General features: G+C 40.8%; 1 protein-coding gene across 2 annotated transcripts in view; it reads left to right on the top strand.

Annotated features, from left to right (window-relative positions):
• LOC138598341 (cell adhesion molecule 1-like) overlaps positions 1 to 15237 on the top strand; it is a 436964-nt gene that overhangs the window by 303333 nt on the left and 118394 nt on the right. The window lies entirely within an intron of this gene.

Here is a 15237-nt window from a genome sequence, read left to right as displayed (position 1 = left end):
GTCAGTAGTGAGTTAGCAAAAATGATGATGACGGTTACAGCTGGCTCATGCATAGCCAAAGTGGTTGCCATAGGTTACACATAATGATATGCATAGCGTCACCCCGTCCATTAACGGGATTGGCTCCTTAGGTTTGTGACGTCTCAAACCTGCCAATCTGAAAACGTGTTGTTCAGCCTGTCCTTGGTGTGCTGCAGGTTAAAAGCCAACTCAGCTTATGTTGTCCCTGATATGTCTTGTAGCACATGAAGAACACCACATGGAGATGTTTACAAGGTTAAACACTTGATTTTCACTGGAGGGGGTCTTTAAAAGAAACCTGCATAAACCAAAACAGTTGTGACAACAGTCGTTATCATGGCAGCTACATGCAACTGATTCTGTCATTTTGTTTGGGAAGACAGTCAATAGACTTTTGCACATATTCATGATTTTAGACACAGCTCCTTAAGTGGATAGTACGATAATCCAAGCCCCATTTTAAGTAAAGGCAAGACTCATTAGAATTGTATTTATCTGCCAGGAACATGACTGGCAGTGATGCTGCATCTTATTGGTGAAATTCACTGAAGAATTGACAAATTTTGAAAATCTCAGAGCCCTGCATGGGCCCAGCTGATGCTACCTTGGTACCTAGATGGAACTAGATTTTCAGGCTTCGGGCGAAAGACCAAGCTGCTGCATATGCGAGCTGGGAGTGAGAATGTGTTGACAAATAAATGTTTCTTCATCCTTTATTTTCTAAGCTTCCGTGAGCACCGCAAGTGTATTATCTTTGACAGAAACATGGCCAATGCTACGATGCAAAACCAAAGTTTCAATTAACCAGAATTGTCTTTAAACGCGTCCCAGTCTTTGTTTTATTCATTAGCCAAAGCTGGCAATATATAGAGGGATTAAAAGACACACTGTTGCTTAAAGGAGACACTAATGAGTGTTTATATGATAGAGGACAGAAGGATGCTGCAGTGCCCTCTGCCTCCCTCCTCTTCTCTCTAATTCTCTTTCTCCTTCACTGCCCCGTTCGACCCCGGTAAATGCTCTCAGCTTTTGTTTATCTGGCAGGGGATATAGAAGCATCTCCTCCTCCTCCTCCTCTCTCCCACCATCCTCCCGCTCTCTCTTTCTTCCCTGAAAGATATTTCCAAATGAGTGAGCCCAGACCACAGCTGCCTCTCTGACGCATTAATCACTTGGCTGCCGCGCCCCCCTCCCCCTCTCTACTCCTACATGCGCGTACACACACAGTCGCACTCATGGATAACCTGGTTTGACTTGGGATGTACCGCCACCGTGTAATATAAACACATGTCAGCGCACACGACTTGAGCGGGTAGATAGAAAACACAGCACACACACACACACAGAGCATCCGCCTACCACTCAAGTGATCTTGACTCTTTATACTACACCAACTCCCCCTCTCTCCATCCAGCCATGGCTCCCACATGACCCTCCATTTTCCTCATCATTAGCGGCACCAACCAGCAACCGCATACCATCCATCCCTCCCTCCAACCCATCCTGCCTCCCTCGCCGATCCTCTGTTTACTTCCTCGATTTCTTTATTTGAATCCAACACAATGCCTCCCCTCTGTCTCCTCGGAGCAAAGAGGGCCATGTGAGATAGGGGGGAAGAGGGGGAGGTTGCTGCTTTAGATGTTAATTTGTAGGAAATTGTATGTAAAGTAATGCACCTAGTTTACGTAACAGCCCTGTAGGAGATGAGTGGAGGCTGTTACACATGCTGACAGTGAAACCTAATGAGGCCAATCATCAGAGGGGATACACTGACTGATCGGGGCTGCTGAAGGTTAAAGCAATATCATTATTTCCGGACTAAGACTATCAATATTTGTAAGATATTATCTTTCAAAAAATGGACATCTGCACTAATTTGCAGTATATGTAAGTATGAATGTATATCTTTTAAAATTAGATCACATAGCTATGTGCAATGAGATAGAAGTGTCTTCTAATGATGAGCCCACAAACAAATATTATCCAGCTCCCTTCAGCTCTATGGTGCAATTTAGCCGGTTTGAGTTAATTGCGTTGGTTTTCCAGGCTGCAAACTTTGCTCTAAAAAACAGCTTCCAGCAGACTGACAGGCTGAATGCTCTGCCAAGCACATCATACAAGAGCAGCTAAAAGGCCTGAAAAGTTGTAGGGGAAGCTAAGGGGAAAAATTGACTATATAAGCCAAATAAAAGTGTTTTTTTTCTGAACCCAGATGTGTCCAAGCATTTAAACTGTATTGGAGCACTTCAAACTGATAGTCAAGATGGTCACATTTCAAGTTGTAAGAAGAAAATGGGGGGTTTTAGACGGGTTTCTGCTCTGATTCTGAAGTTATACCAGAAGATGAAACATTTTTGTCATTTTGGCCAGAGATAACTACAGGGTAACTTTCTGGAGTTGTTCATCGATACTCCCAAGTGTAAAAATCCAAATGCCAAAACCATAAATCCCACATTTATTTTTAAAGTTGTCATCTTGAAGATCTGGTAATTGCGGGAGCACACTTCCCAGATATCCAGACAGTGCTGCATGTGTGACGTCCACGGCTGGCTCCGGTTGTAACTCTTGATTTTCCTCGCTGACGGTCGCTTTCCTTTTCAGACTGTTTGCTTCATCTGAGCGTCAAATTTGTTTCTTTTTCTTTGGATTTTCTTTTATTTTTGAAGTTGTATCTGTAGTCATCCATCTTTTCTTTGTTTGTTCAGCCATAGTAGATTACTGTTTACTCGCAACACTTGCAGAGTCCGGAAAAGCAGCCGCTTAGCTCCGCCTACCCTCTCTGGCAGACCAACCACTGCTGGCTGATGGAAAACGCGTCACTAACTGGGCGCCACTTGTGATACTGCAAATGCAAAGACTTTTATCAGTGGGCCATAGGCTTAATCACCATTGTGTTCGGCGATAGATGTTTATTGATTTTTCCTAAACACTTACAACAGTGCAGCACTTCTGAGTCCATGTTATTTCTGTTTGATCACTATCACGCAAGTATAACTGCAGTAAAATGAATTGTAGTCCTCACTTATTACTTCCCTGTGAGAGAAGAAGCAAATATGTTATATTTAATCACAAGTATGAAGTTGTACTAAAAGTGCAGCTAATTTCTCTGGAGTGTCACAAGTGACACGCTCGTGACATTTTGCCTGTGCATCAGGAGACCTAACTGCAAAGCTTTTGGAGCTGCAAGTTGTGCCCTCTGTATTTCAAACAGCAGGCGCTCTTCAAGTTAAGTGGCTTTTGGGGAGCAAGAGAGCATGTAAATGAATCTGAAAATGCAGCTAGAGCAGACTCGGCTTAGACTTTCTGGAACATACTGAATAAAATCAGTTTGTTGTTGCTGAAAAAGAGATCACCTATCATCATCATCATAATCATCTTCATCACCTGCGTCATGAGTCTCAAGGATTCTGTTTGTTTCTGATGGTTTTATTGGGTTTTTCCGAAGAAAGATCCTGAATGTTTTTCTATAATTAGTCAGTACAGACGGCTCCCTTTACTACTTCACTTAAAAACCTGATGGTTACTCAGTTTGTGTGATAGTTTATGTATTGGTATTCATGGTGTCCAGAGGATGGCTCAGTTATGTTTTACAGACTCTTGACCTTTTATTTCGAAATTACCATCAGGCCAAAACTTTTTATTGATCGATGCACATCTGGCTCAATGTATCACTGATCAGAAGCCTGTGAAGTCCTATGTGAATATTCATGGTTCCCAGTAGATAAATACCCTTGTATTTCGTGATGCCTGACCTTGTATCGAGTGACTATACTGATGTAGTTCTGACTTGGAAGTTTGCTATAAAATTTAAAAAGCTATGAAGCTTAACCTTCACCACATCTCTCCAGTCCATGTGAGTCTGGTGTCTTCAAGATTAATAACATCTTCTGGTGCAAATTCTAAAAAACATTGCTACATCTATGAAAGGTAGCGACAGAAAAAAAAGGCCATATATATTGATACAAATATGCAGCCTTACAGGTTTTGTAAGTCAACACACAGAAATTAATCAGGATGTTTATTTCTCGCTGTAAAAAATGCTCCTAGCTACTGCTATGTGGGTGAATGTGGCCTGGACAGATTGGTCCCTCACTACTAATTGGCTTTGGTGTAAGAAAACAAAACAAACCCCCTCCTATACAGAAAATGGCCTGCTGTGGATATGAAATTAATGTAATGGCATTGCCCTTGATAAACACTTTGGATATAAACATGTCTTAGTTTTCCTCTTTGTCTCCCTCAGGACAGACGACGCATTTTAGCTCCTTCATTTATAGGTTTTTTTTAAGCACCCAGGAATTCACATTGTTGTTGTAATGAGTGCTGCCAGTTTTGATGTTGCCTTCTGGAATGTGTTGTATTGAATTCCTCTGTAAATCCACTGAGCTGCATGTTTGCAACAACACTCGGACATCAGTCTTGCAGCAGCTGTTTCATATTCATCAATAATTGCTCCATAATTGCCTGATTTTTCCAAAGACTCTCATTTACATTGCGGGAACGCTGGACTAAACTGACATGCTGAGTTTGACTCGAGGCATTGCAGCTTTCCTTATCTAATGAGATCCTTTTCACGAGGCTGCAATGCTTGAAATAAGTGTTTGTATTTAGCTTGCAGTCTCTGTTTTTAAATGGCTGCATCATCTGGAGGATACAAAGCAGAAAACAAACATACAGTATGAAGTGGTTTGGACATGAAATGAAACAGAATGCAAATGAATAGCAATTAAACAAATATGAGTGCTGGCTGTTTTAGTTTATATCACTGTAAACAAACCACACTATAGCAGCGCTGTGAAATCTTTCATTGAGATGTTTTTTTTTAATTTGCAGGCATTGTGGAAATTTGCTTTGCACTCATTAAACCAAACAATGAGATAAAGGCTTTTTGTGTGGCATACAGCAGCAGTGGTAGCACAAAAGCCACTTACATGCTCACTGCAAGCATGTAACACCCTATAAAGCTCTTCACACCCAGGTCTTACATAATGTGTCACAAATCCACTGTTCCACCAGGAAGCAGTGGGAGAGGTACCGAGTGTGTGTGTGATGGGGGCGGGGTTATTGGAATATAGCTGTGGGAACTATTTTGTATGATTGCTGGCGCTTTCATTAATCGAAGTTACAATAAGATAAGAGTTTGTTTTTTTTAATCCATGACATCCTTAAGATATGGACGTAGCCACTCATTTGAAGCCTCAAGTTTGGCATTATGGTGGACGCCATCTTGCTTTTTGGAGCCAGAATTAGCCATATTGGGACAGGAGATAGATGTATAGAAATGTATATATGTAGCCCCTCCATCCTGATTTATCAGTTGCCATGGAAGCGAGTTGTCAATCACAAGTAGCCATGCCCAAAAGCATACATACAGACCATCATTTAAAAAAATGGACATTATGCTGTATTAAAAAGGGACTTGGATTGAGACCAAAAACACATTTGGAAAATGTTTACTAAAATAATAAAACAAGTGATAAGTTGGCTTATTTTCTCATAGAGTCTCACACAATTGGAGTTCCTTTTGCAAGGTTTCCAGCAGTTCTGTATTGGCTACACTTTCCCCTTGTTCTTCCAGGTAATAAACAGCCTTTGATTCATGCTAATGGCAGTGCTTTAGAAAGTTGGCCCACCACTTTTGGCTCAGACCAAAAATATCCCTATAACAATATTGGATGGATTCCCGTTAAATTTTAATCAAACATACATGTTCCCCGTTGGATGATGTGTGTCTATCATTTGTTCCAATTCAATACTGGTTTGTGCTCAGAAAATGTGCGAAGCTGTGGCATATATTTGAGAGGTTATAATGAGTTTTTTTCTTTAACTGCATAACAGTGACCCATCTAACTCTCTTGGTTCTGTGTGTTTCTTTGCCACTTTAAAGCAACGCAATTTATTTGCAATTCATTCAGTTCCATTATCTCACATTTGAATGAATCTCAAAGGGGGTATCTCTGCTATCACCAGCACTAGCTTTGCTCTATTATGGATTACATGGTTGAATAATGCAATGTCAGACTGGAAAAGGGAGGATGTTGGCACTGAAAAAGAATCTCTATGTTAGAGCAACAAACGCTGGCAGAGTAAGGCTTCAATTGGCTGATATTCATGTAGCTTATAAAAAACTCCCAGAAGGTGCTTGTCATATATTATTAGCTGTGGTGCATAAAGTCAAATAGCAGTTTCTTATTTCATTCACGTGCTGTCTAAATTCTTTTTATGTCAGGAAGTGAGTTGCTGTCTCTACGAGAAAATATGACTAATTTACAAAAGTGTGCCACGCCATCTTTATAAAGACACTCTTTGTCTTAATATGACAACATACTTCCGTGGTACAATGGTTTATTGTTATATCTGTAGCAGAGGGAACATGTTAAATTGAGCACTGACATTCACGGAAGAATGTAAGACAATGCAACAAAGCCTTTAAGTCTTCCGAACGTTCAAGGCCATGCCAACGTGTAAATATTCAATCACCTCTGTAATGGCCCCATTGCTGCTGGAATTAATTTACTCCACTCAGGATTATGAATTTGAAAAAAGCTGCAGCTGTTTATTTTCAGTTAATGACAAAATGCTAAACAGTCATCGTGTATGATGCATTGTAATGTGCCACCCACCAGGACTCCTATAAAACCATTCAGAGCTCAGTACAACTCCTAAACACATTAACATGTACACAAAACATCAATAATAGAGCAGTGGAAATGTGCGAGCAGCTCTGTAGTGACTCAACAAAAAGGATGAAAACAGATAAAAATGCAGTGTTGATTTCTCTAATTCTGACTATTATGTTCATCTCAGGCCAAACCCCAGAGCTGAAATCATTTTTTTCTTCTATTTAGACCCCGACTGGACCATTTTTTACTTATTTTACCTTATAAAACATTTACATCTCTTAAAAAACCACCAATTTATCTCCTAAGGATCTTATATTAGTGCCTTCTTACAGCTCTAGCACGCTATGTGTCTGCTATATATGTTGAAAGTGCAGTCTGGAGTCTGATCCTTAACCGGACCAACGGGATCATCTCCCACAAATTCTGTGTGCCATATCTTTGAGCTTTTCCTCTGAACAGTCGTCGTCTACACACAGATTAGCTGAACTGCCTCCTTCAAATCCTCACCAAGAGGGATTCCACTGTTTGAAGTGGTCAGGCCATACAAGGATCTTGACCTTTCCAGGGCTGCCTCTGGCTGTCAGTCGGCTGCACTTACACACCATTCACTCAGCAAGCGGCTCGGTCCAAGAGTTTTCTGCTCGTCGAGATTGTGGTTGAAGTTTGGCTCAGGATGCAGCTGCAGTCATCTTCTGCATCAAATGAATATTAAAGAGAAAAGTCACAAGTTTCCACTTTGTGGTTGGCTTATTAATTATACATGATTTTGGTGCAGAACAATTAACACAGAGCAAGAATAAAAATAAGTAAAATACGTAAACATAATAAGTATGTATGTACAACAGGTGTGATTAAAAACTGCACAGATGTGCAGGATATTCGTGAGTGCAAAAGCTGACAGTATAAAGTTAAGTTCAAGATAAAAAATAGTGCAGTGTACAGACAATATAAGAGTCCAGTGTGTGTTAATGTAACCTATAGAGTCTGAAGTGGAGTCTTAAACATTCATGGAATGTTGAGTGACTGAGGGGCTGGATGAGAGTCCATGTCACGTGGGGGGTGGTCGGGGCCTTGTTGATGAGGCTGGCAGCAGAGGGGAACAAACTGTTTGTGGTAGTTATACTAAGGGCTGCACGGTGGTCCAGTGGCTGGCACTGTTGCCTCTTTGTCTGAATCCCAGTTCGAATGAAGGGTTCACTCCGGGTACTCCGCTTCCTCCCATAGTCAAAAGACGTGCTTGTTAGGTTCATTGGTGACTCTAAATTGCTTTTAGATATGAATGTGAAGGTTGATGTTTAACTGAAAGATATTTATTTACCATTAAAAGACTCTCAATAAATGTATTTTCCAGATGAATTTATTGTCATATTACAGATAAACAAATAAAACCGTGATATATAATTTACTTTTATATTTCCTGTGTCTGAGATGAACAAGAGATAGAAAGTAGAGAAAGCGACCATTTGGAAAGTCTCTGATAACATAGTATATATCGCAATAAAGTCATGGTTGTATGTGACTCAAAGTTGGTTGAGTGGGTTAAGCAGAGGGCTTTGTTTTAGGGGACTGGGGTTCAGTTTCTTGCCCAAGGACACTCTGACATGTAGACTGTAGCAGTCAGGGATCAAACCACCAACCTTCCGATTGAGAGATGACCAACTTTACCACTGAGCCACAGCCGCCCCGGTAGAGAAAGTGACCATTAGGAAAGCCTCAGACAACGTAGAATATATAGCAATAAAGTTAGAGCTGTATGTGACTCAGAGTTGGCTGAGTGGTTTAAGCAGAGGGCTTTGTTTAAGGGGACTGGGGTTCAAATACCAACTGGAGCTGCAATCCAAAGTAAGCTAATTTAATCTAATAAATCCATTCAGAAGGCACAAAACACAAGCAATCAGATAATCAGAAAGGTTGTAAATGAGTCAGTAGATTAGCCACACTAGCTAAATCCACTTTATTTGGATGTAAAATTAAGCATACGATAAGTACAGCTAATGATCAAACCTGTGAGTGCAACAGTAGGTAACAGTTTTGGATAATTTACTCTTTAAAGTGTGACTGCTGTTTAGAACCGGGCTGTAAAATCATGACACACATTTCTCTTTGTGTTTCACGTCCTCCCCCGTCTCTCTCCCTCAGGTCCTTTCGCTCAAAGAGAAGAAAGAGAAATATTGTACATTTCTCATTTCTCTTTCCAGACAGTCCCATTGTTCATCACAACGTTAAAAGCAGCAGAGACACATCAGTGTGGAGGAAAAGAAACATAGAAATCTGACTTCCTGTTAACAGCTGATCACATTGAAAGGTTAATCCACTGACACATTTTTCAGCTGACTTGCACAACACGACTATGTGTTGGTTGCTTTGTCTCATTGAGCAACTTTCTTCTGGTTGATCGTGTTTGCCGGCATTGATGTGATTTGTGCTGTTCTATCAGTAAAAGCTCTGTTGAAGGATCGCTATGTGTGACAGTTATAGCCACTCCCGGCTCACAGAAGAGTCGGTGCTTTATATAAAAGTCAGTGCTAATGGTGTAAATGCTAGGAAAGGACAAAAAACCTCGATAACAGCTGTGTTCCCGTGTCTGTCTCAGTAACTTTAAGTTGACATATTAAATGGTAATGCAGAGCCTAAATTTAACTCACTCCTACAGCACATGCATCATTGGCAGCTTACAGGAGCTGAACTGCCAATGATGCATGTGTCAATCCATACTGACACGCCAATATCACAAGGCTTATAAGTGTGTGGATCCATTTTAAACCACCAATTGACTGAATCTGTGATATGTTTCATCCCCGACAGCTGCTCGGAGAAACTTAGTTACTGTGATTGGATAACTTTCTGGAAGTTTAAGAGCTACAGGAATATCACATTTGTTTTGGTCTTTCACTAGGTTTGTGTACTTTCAGCTAAATCTTGCATCCTTGATAGTGGATGTGGATAAAAGCTCAAGAAAAACCAAGTTAGCAGATCTTTTTTCAAAAAAGCTGAACTGATCACTTTCTTTTGTGACTTAAATCTTTTTTTCTGAATTCAATGTTTCTTTTTTGGTGGGGGCAATTGTTATCCTGGAGTGGTGGAGATGCCTCACAGCTAGAAAGTTCTGTGTTTGAACCCGGATGTAGTGGGCCTTTCTGAGTAGAGTTTGCATGTTCTCCCCATGCACGTGTGGTACTCCGGCTTCCTCCCACAGCCCAAAGACATGCTCGTTAGGTTCATTTGTGACTCTAAATTGCCCGTAGGTGTGAGTGCGAGCTTGAAAGGTGGACTGTCTCTATGTCAACCCTGTGATTGACTGGCGATCAATCCAGGGTGTAACCCTGCCTCTCGCCCAGTGACAGCTGGGATAGGCTCCAGCCCACTGCGACCCTGAACAGGATAGGAAGTATAGATGATGGATGGATGGAATATTTATCCTTTATTGACAGGACAGTTGAAGATAGACAGGAAATGTTTGTAGGAGAGATTGGGGATGAGGGCGAGTCGAACCTGCTGCCGCTGCATCGGGGGCTGTAGCCTCTGAATATGGGACGCCTGCTCTACCCATTGAGCTAAACCAGCGCCCCTAAGTGCTTCTTTTGTCTTTTCTTTGCCATGGGCCCCACCATACTCCTAGTTACTATAACCAACTCATTTGCTACAGTTGCTCGTCCCTTTCAGAGATAGGCTTGACCAGGATTGCGTGCACTGCTATGGAAAAGGCTTGCATGTGATGGACGTACATACAGCTCTGGAAAAAATTAAGAGGCCACTGCAAAAATATGTTTTTCTTTTGTTTTATTGTGAACAACATTTCTCCTTACTTCCAAATCAAATATTCTCATTTAGGTTTATCATTAGCAGAAAATGCCAACTGGTTAAGAAAACCAAAAGATAAAAAAAAAAGCGTTTTCAGAGCTCAAATAAGGCAAAGAAAACAGGTTCAATATTTAGTGTAAGAACCTGGTTTTTAATCACAGCTTTCATGCATGTCTGCATGCTCTCCACCAGTCTGTCAGACGGCTGTTGGGTGATGTTAGACCGCTCTTTGTTCGATGGCTTGTGACCATCCATCTTCCTCACACATTGAGGAGGGTTTCAATGGGGTTGTCTTCATTGGGTTTGCCATTATGATTATGATTCAAGGACATAGTATTTAAGTCCATCATTGAACCATTAATTAATCTTAAATCATACATGGATTGCAAGTTGTTCATCTGGAATTTCGAGGCCCAGCATTTTTTAAAGTTAAACCATGAAATTCAGTCCATAAATGGAGACGGATGTTAAATAATGGGAGTTATAATTTTACCACTTGCCTTTATTTGATTTTGTTAAACTCCGTTTTAATTTCAACAATCTTTTGTTCAACATTTGTCGCCCTGTTGGATGTATCTCCATTCCTTAGAAAATAAGATAAGAATAAGTCACATGCGCATCTCACCTTGATGGTCCCCTGTAATGCTTCCTCACACTTTACATTGTGTGTTCTATACCTATTATTATGGTAAAGAATGCCCTGCTGGGTAATAATGGTGCGCTTATACGCCTGTTGAGAAAGATTACTCAGAAATCAACTCCTTGCGGTCAACACAGACATACAATCAGTCGCGCTTACACACATCTGCGAAAACATGCAATCAGACAAGCCTGACTGCAATCAGACATTGGCAAAACACAAACACAGTCACTCTTACTTCTGTCTCTCTCTCACACACACATACATTAAAACTCAGAGCAGAAAGATTTTTCATTTTATCAGCAGGAGACACCCCGAGAAATAAGGAGAAAATGATTGTATGCTGCTCACTAAGCGTGCACTCAGATACACATGTTCCTGGAAATGTCAAAGGGAAGTGATCATTTCCTTTTCTAACATTAATGGGTAACAATCTGTAGATCTGTGTCGGTGCAGAGAGCAGAGCGCAATGCAAATATAAAGTACATAAATTAAGGAAAGACAACGTGTGTGAGATTACTATATGTTTCATCATGTTTCTGATTGAGACAGGGTATGAATAAATGCATGTCTAACAGTAGAGCTAATAAAAAATGCAGTACTGGTGCTATTACTACTAATAACACTACAGGGAGAGCTGGGATAGGAGGGGAGAAGATACATTGACAGACTGGTGCCGGATTCAAATTGAATATATTCAACAACCTTTTTATCCTTCAATCCCGTGTCCAAGTGATTTGTTACATATAAAATAAAATCAACAGATAAAACATCCTCTGGTGTGTCGAAGCAGGTTTGATTTCCTGATGAAAATCTTCCTCACCGCCACGTCGGCCATCTGTGCCAGCTAACTTAATATGCATACATTTCTTATTGAATCAAATGGAAACATGCAGCTGTTAGGCCGGGCAAATGGAACATGGCTTTCCCTCCCCATCCAGTGCTGTCTTATTGGGCCTGGGCCTCGGGCAAGCTTTGTACGCTGCAGTGTTGGAGTGTCATTGTCTGACAACTTTAATCTGGGATTGGCTGCTTCCACTTTTGACATGGATGGCCGAAGGCTGAAATCTAGCCCCCTTTCAGCGCCATGGGCCAAATATGCTGCTAGACATTGGGGGAAAGTTTGAAATATCAGAGGTACATGACATTGGATAAAACTTAAAAGATGAACTTTGACAACTTTGACCTTATCTACTTGTATTTGTCATAGTTTGAAAAGGCCTAAAGCATTGCACGATACTGCACTGAATTTGCCCTGAAATGCATTTACCTCAACACATCCTAGACCTGGGCAAAGTGTTGAAAAACATTGTATGTTTGTGCACTTGATTGGCCTATATTTAAAAAAGCATGATTAATAATACACTTCTACAGTGTAATGATTGTCTAGAGTCTAAGTATTTCTGTTTCAGCCACCATCATCGGCCGTCGTCCGACTGTCTTTCTTCTTGGTCCTTGTGGGTCTTCAGGTGGGCGAAGAGGCCGATTCTGGAGCTGCATATTTTGGTGCAGCGTGGGCAGGGGTGAGCCGTGGTGGTGTTTGGTGTAGCCTTTTTGGTGGAGGATCTCTCCTTTCTCACTGCGTTTTTCTTCTGCAGTGCAGGTGGAGGTCGTTGCTGTATAGTGCAACACCTTCACGGACAGATTTCCTCAAAGATGCCCTATTGGTTGCTATGGTTTCCCAGGTGTTGAAGTCTATGTGTAATTTTGCCTTTATTAGGTAGTATAGATGAAGAGAGATGGGAAATGTGGGGAGTAGAGAGTGGGGGATGACATGCTGCAAATGATCGGCAGACCGGGAGTCGAGCCTGCGATCAATGTGGCGAGAACTGTAGCCTCTATACATGGGACGCCTGCTCTACCAACTGAACCAAACCAGCGCCCCCGTTTGTGGCACTTTTTGATGTTCATCTTGATGTTGTCCTTACACCTTTTCTTTCGGCCTCCTGGGGCGCTTTGTCCTGTGAGCAGCTGGGAATAGAGGACTTGTTTTGGGAGGCAAGAGTGAGGCGTACAGATAACGGTCCATCTCAGCCTGTGTTGGACGTCTGATCTGTTATATTCCAGATATCAACTGGTTTCATTTCACTTCGGTTCTCTTTGATAAATAATAATGGGTATGGTTAGATATTTCCATACTATTACAGATACTACAACATTATAATACCTGTATTTGTTTTTTTATCATCTACTTTTCTTACTTTTTAGAACAGAAGGGCTTGATTCTACAAATTGTCTGTGCAAAAACTCAGGTCAGCACTAAATGAAGATCAGTTAACTTTATTTTTGGTTAATTAATTTATTTCAGGACGCAGTGAGCTGTTTAGACAGATTAAACAGAAAAAGGCATCGCTTGGACCAAAGACAATTTCTGGGAGCCAAATTCCAGTTTGCAATGTGTGTTTGTTCCTTTCCTGAATCTTTTATCCTCGCCTCAATATTGGACTGGACCACATAACATAAAGAAGATAAAGAAATGGGGCGATACCTGTGAGCTAGTTCAGGCAGACAACTCGAGCTGCACTGATTTAATAATTGATTTGCGTCACTTCCACATCACCTGTGGAACATCACCTGAACTCAATGCAAACACAAAAGGTCAACAAGAATAAATGCAAATAAAAGGAATGAAAGTGACAAAAGAGAAACAAAAGCAGTTAAAGCAATAAGCATTATAAAGAAAGACATAAATAAAGAAGCAATAAAATACCATAAAAGGTTATAAAAAGAAAAGATGACATCACATCAGAGGAGGACTTAAAACGATTTGGATGAGTAAAATGAATAAAAGACAAATGAATTATGAAAAAATAAATAAATGTCCAATAAACAGTAACTCTCCTGTCATTAGATTTTCCTATTATCAAGTCATATTTCCCGTAGCTGCTGCTGCTGTGGTCTTTGACTGTGAAGCCTGAGAATATCAGGCCAATCACGCAGTATTTTTTCCTTCTCTTGGCATTACAGTCCACAGCTTCCTGGCCCAGATTGATGCAAATTATCACACTATTCCCACTCTGCAGGCAGTATATTGCTGAGAGGTTGGAAAGATGTTCACTTCAAAGCTTTGCTGAATGAAAGACAGAGTGAGACACGTGCCTCTGACTGGTTGGCATCGACGTGCTGCGTTTTGAAACTTCTACTTCTCTCATTGTCTTTTATGAAACTGTCGGTCTCTGTCTATAAATAGATGGTTATGATGATGCCTTTGCATTTGTGTGTGAATTCATGAACCCATTTCTGCTGGGAAAAAAAAGGCAAATTAAGTGATTGATTTACACAATTGGAAGAAACACATTAAGTGTAGCGCAGACTAGCAATCATATATTGCTCCCAGCGTCTCTGATGTGCCATTATCATAATGTCTGTTTCAGTTATGATGGTTTATCTTCTGCTGCTGCTGCAGGACTGTCAGCTGTAACTAAATGCATCTCGCTAAGAGCTTCAGTGTGAGTGTTTTGTTTGAAGGAGGTGTATTGTTAGTCCCGTCCTCCTGCCCCTCACTCTGCTAAACTTGACGCTCTGACACTTGCCTCACATATTGATGAGCTGTCTCTCGTGAAAAGGCTTATAGGCAGCTTCCGTAGAGCCTGCAGACGTATTGTAGAAGTACAGAGTGAATGCAGCCATCTCCATTTAAAAACATCAACCCGCAGTTTTCACAAAGGGACGTGGATGACACGCGTGTAGTTGTTTGTCATATCCTGTCTTCTGGTGCTCATGAAATATTTATGTCTGATCACAAGGAAGCATTCTGACATTATTTGGAGTTGAAAAAATGTATTTATAAGATCACAGCTTGGAGGCTGCTACGTTATAAACATGTCAACAGCATTTTGTCGTTTAACCCTGTATAGTTTATTCTTTACAGGCCATGTGCACCTGCTCGTAGATGATGGGGATGAAAACAAAAACAAGGATCAAATAATTTCTCCAATTCAAAATTGTCATTAATGCTAATAATTAACACCTTTTGAATTGAAGTTAAAGTACAATTTTGATGTATTTACAATAACCACTTTTACACTCCCAGTACAAGGTGGGATTATTACACCTGTTACGTCTCGTCTTTTATGTAAAAAGCACAGAGGCGAGGTGAGCTGGCATCTAAGGTAGTAACAGAGGCAAAACAGCGTCAGTGCAAAGTTGGTG

Source organism: Semicossyphus pulcher, unplaced genomic scaffold (genome assembly GCF_022749685.1).
Source record: "Semicossyphus pulcher isolate SPU_LCO1_2020_fin unplaced genomic scaffold, fSemPul1.0.p SCAF_10, whole genome shotgun sequence".
In the NCBI taxonomy this organism is placed as follows: domain Eukaryota; kingdom Metazoa; phylum Chordata; class Actinopteri; order Labriformes; family Labridae; genus Semicossyphus; species Semicossyphus pulcher.
The sequence above is the reverse complement of the archived record's forward strand: the minus strand, read 5'-3'. Positions and strand labels throughout refer to the sequence as shown.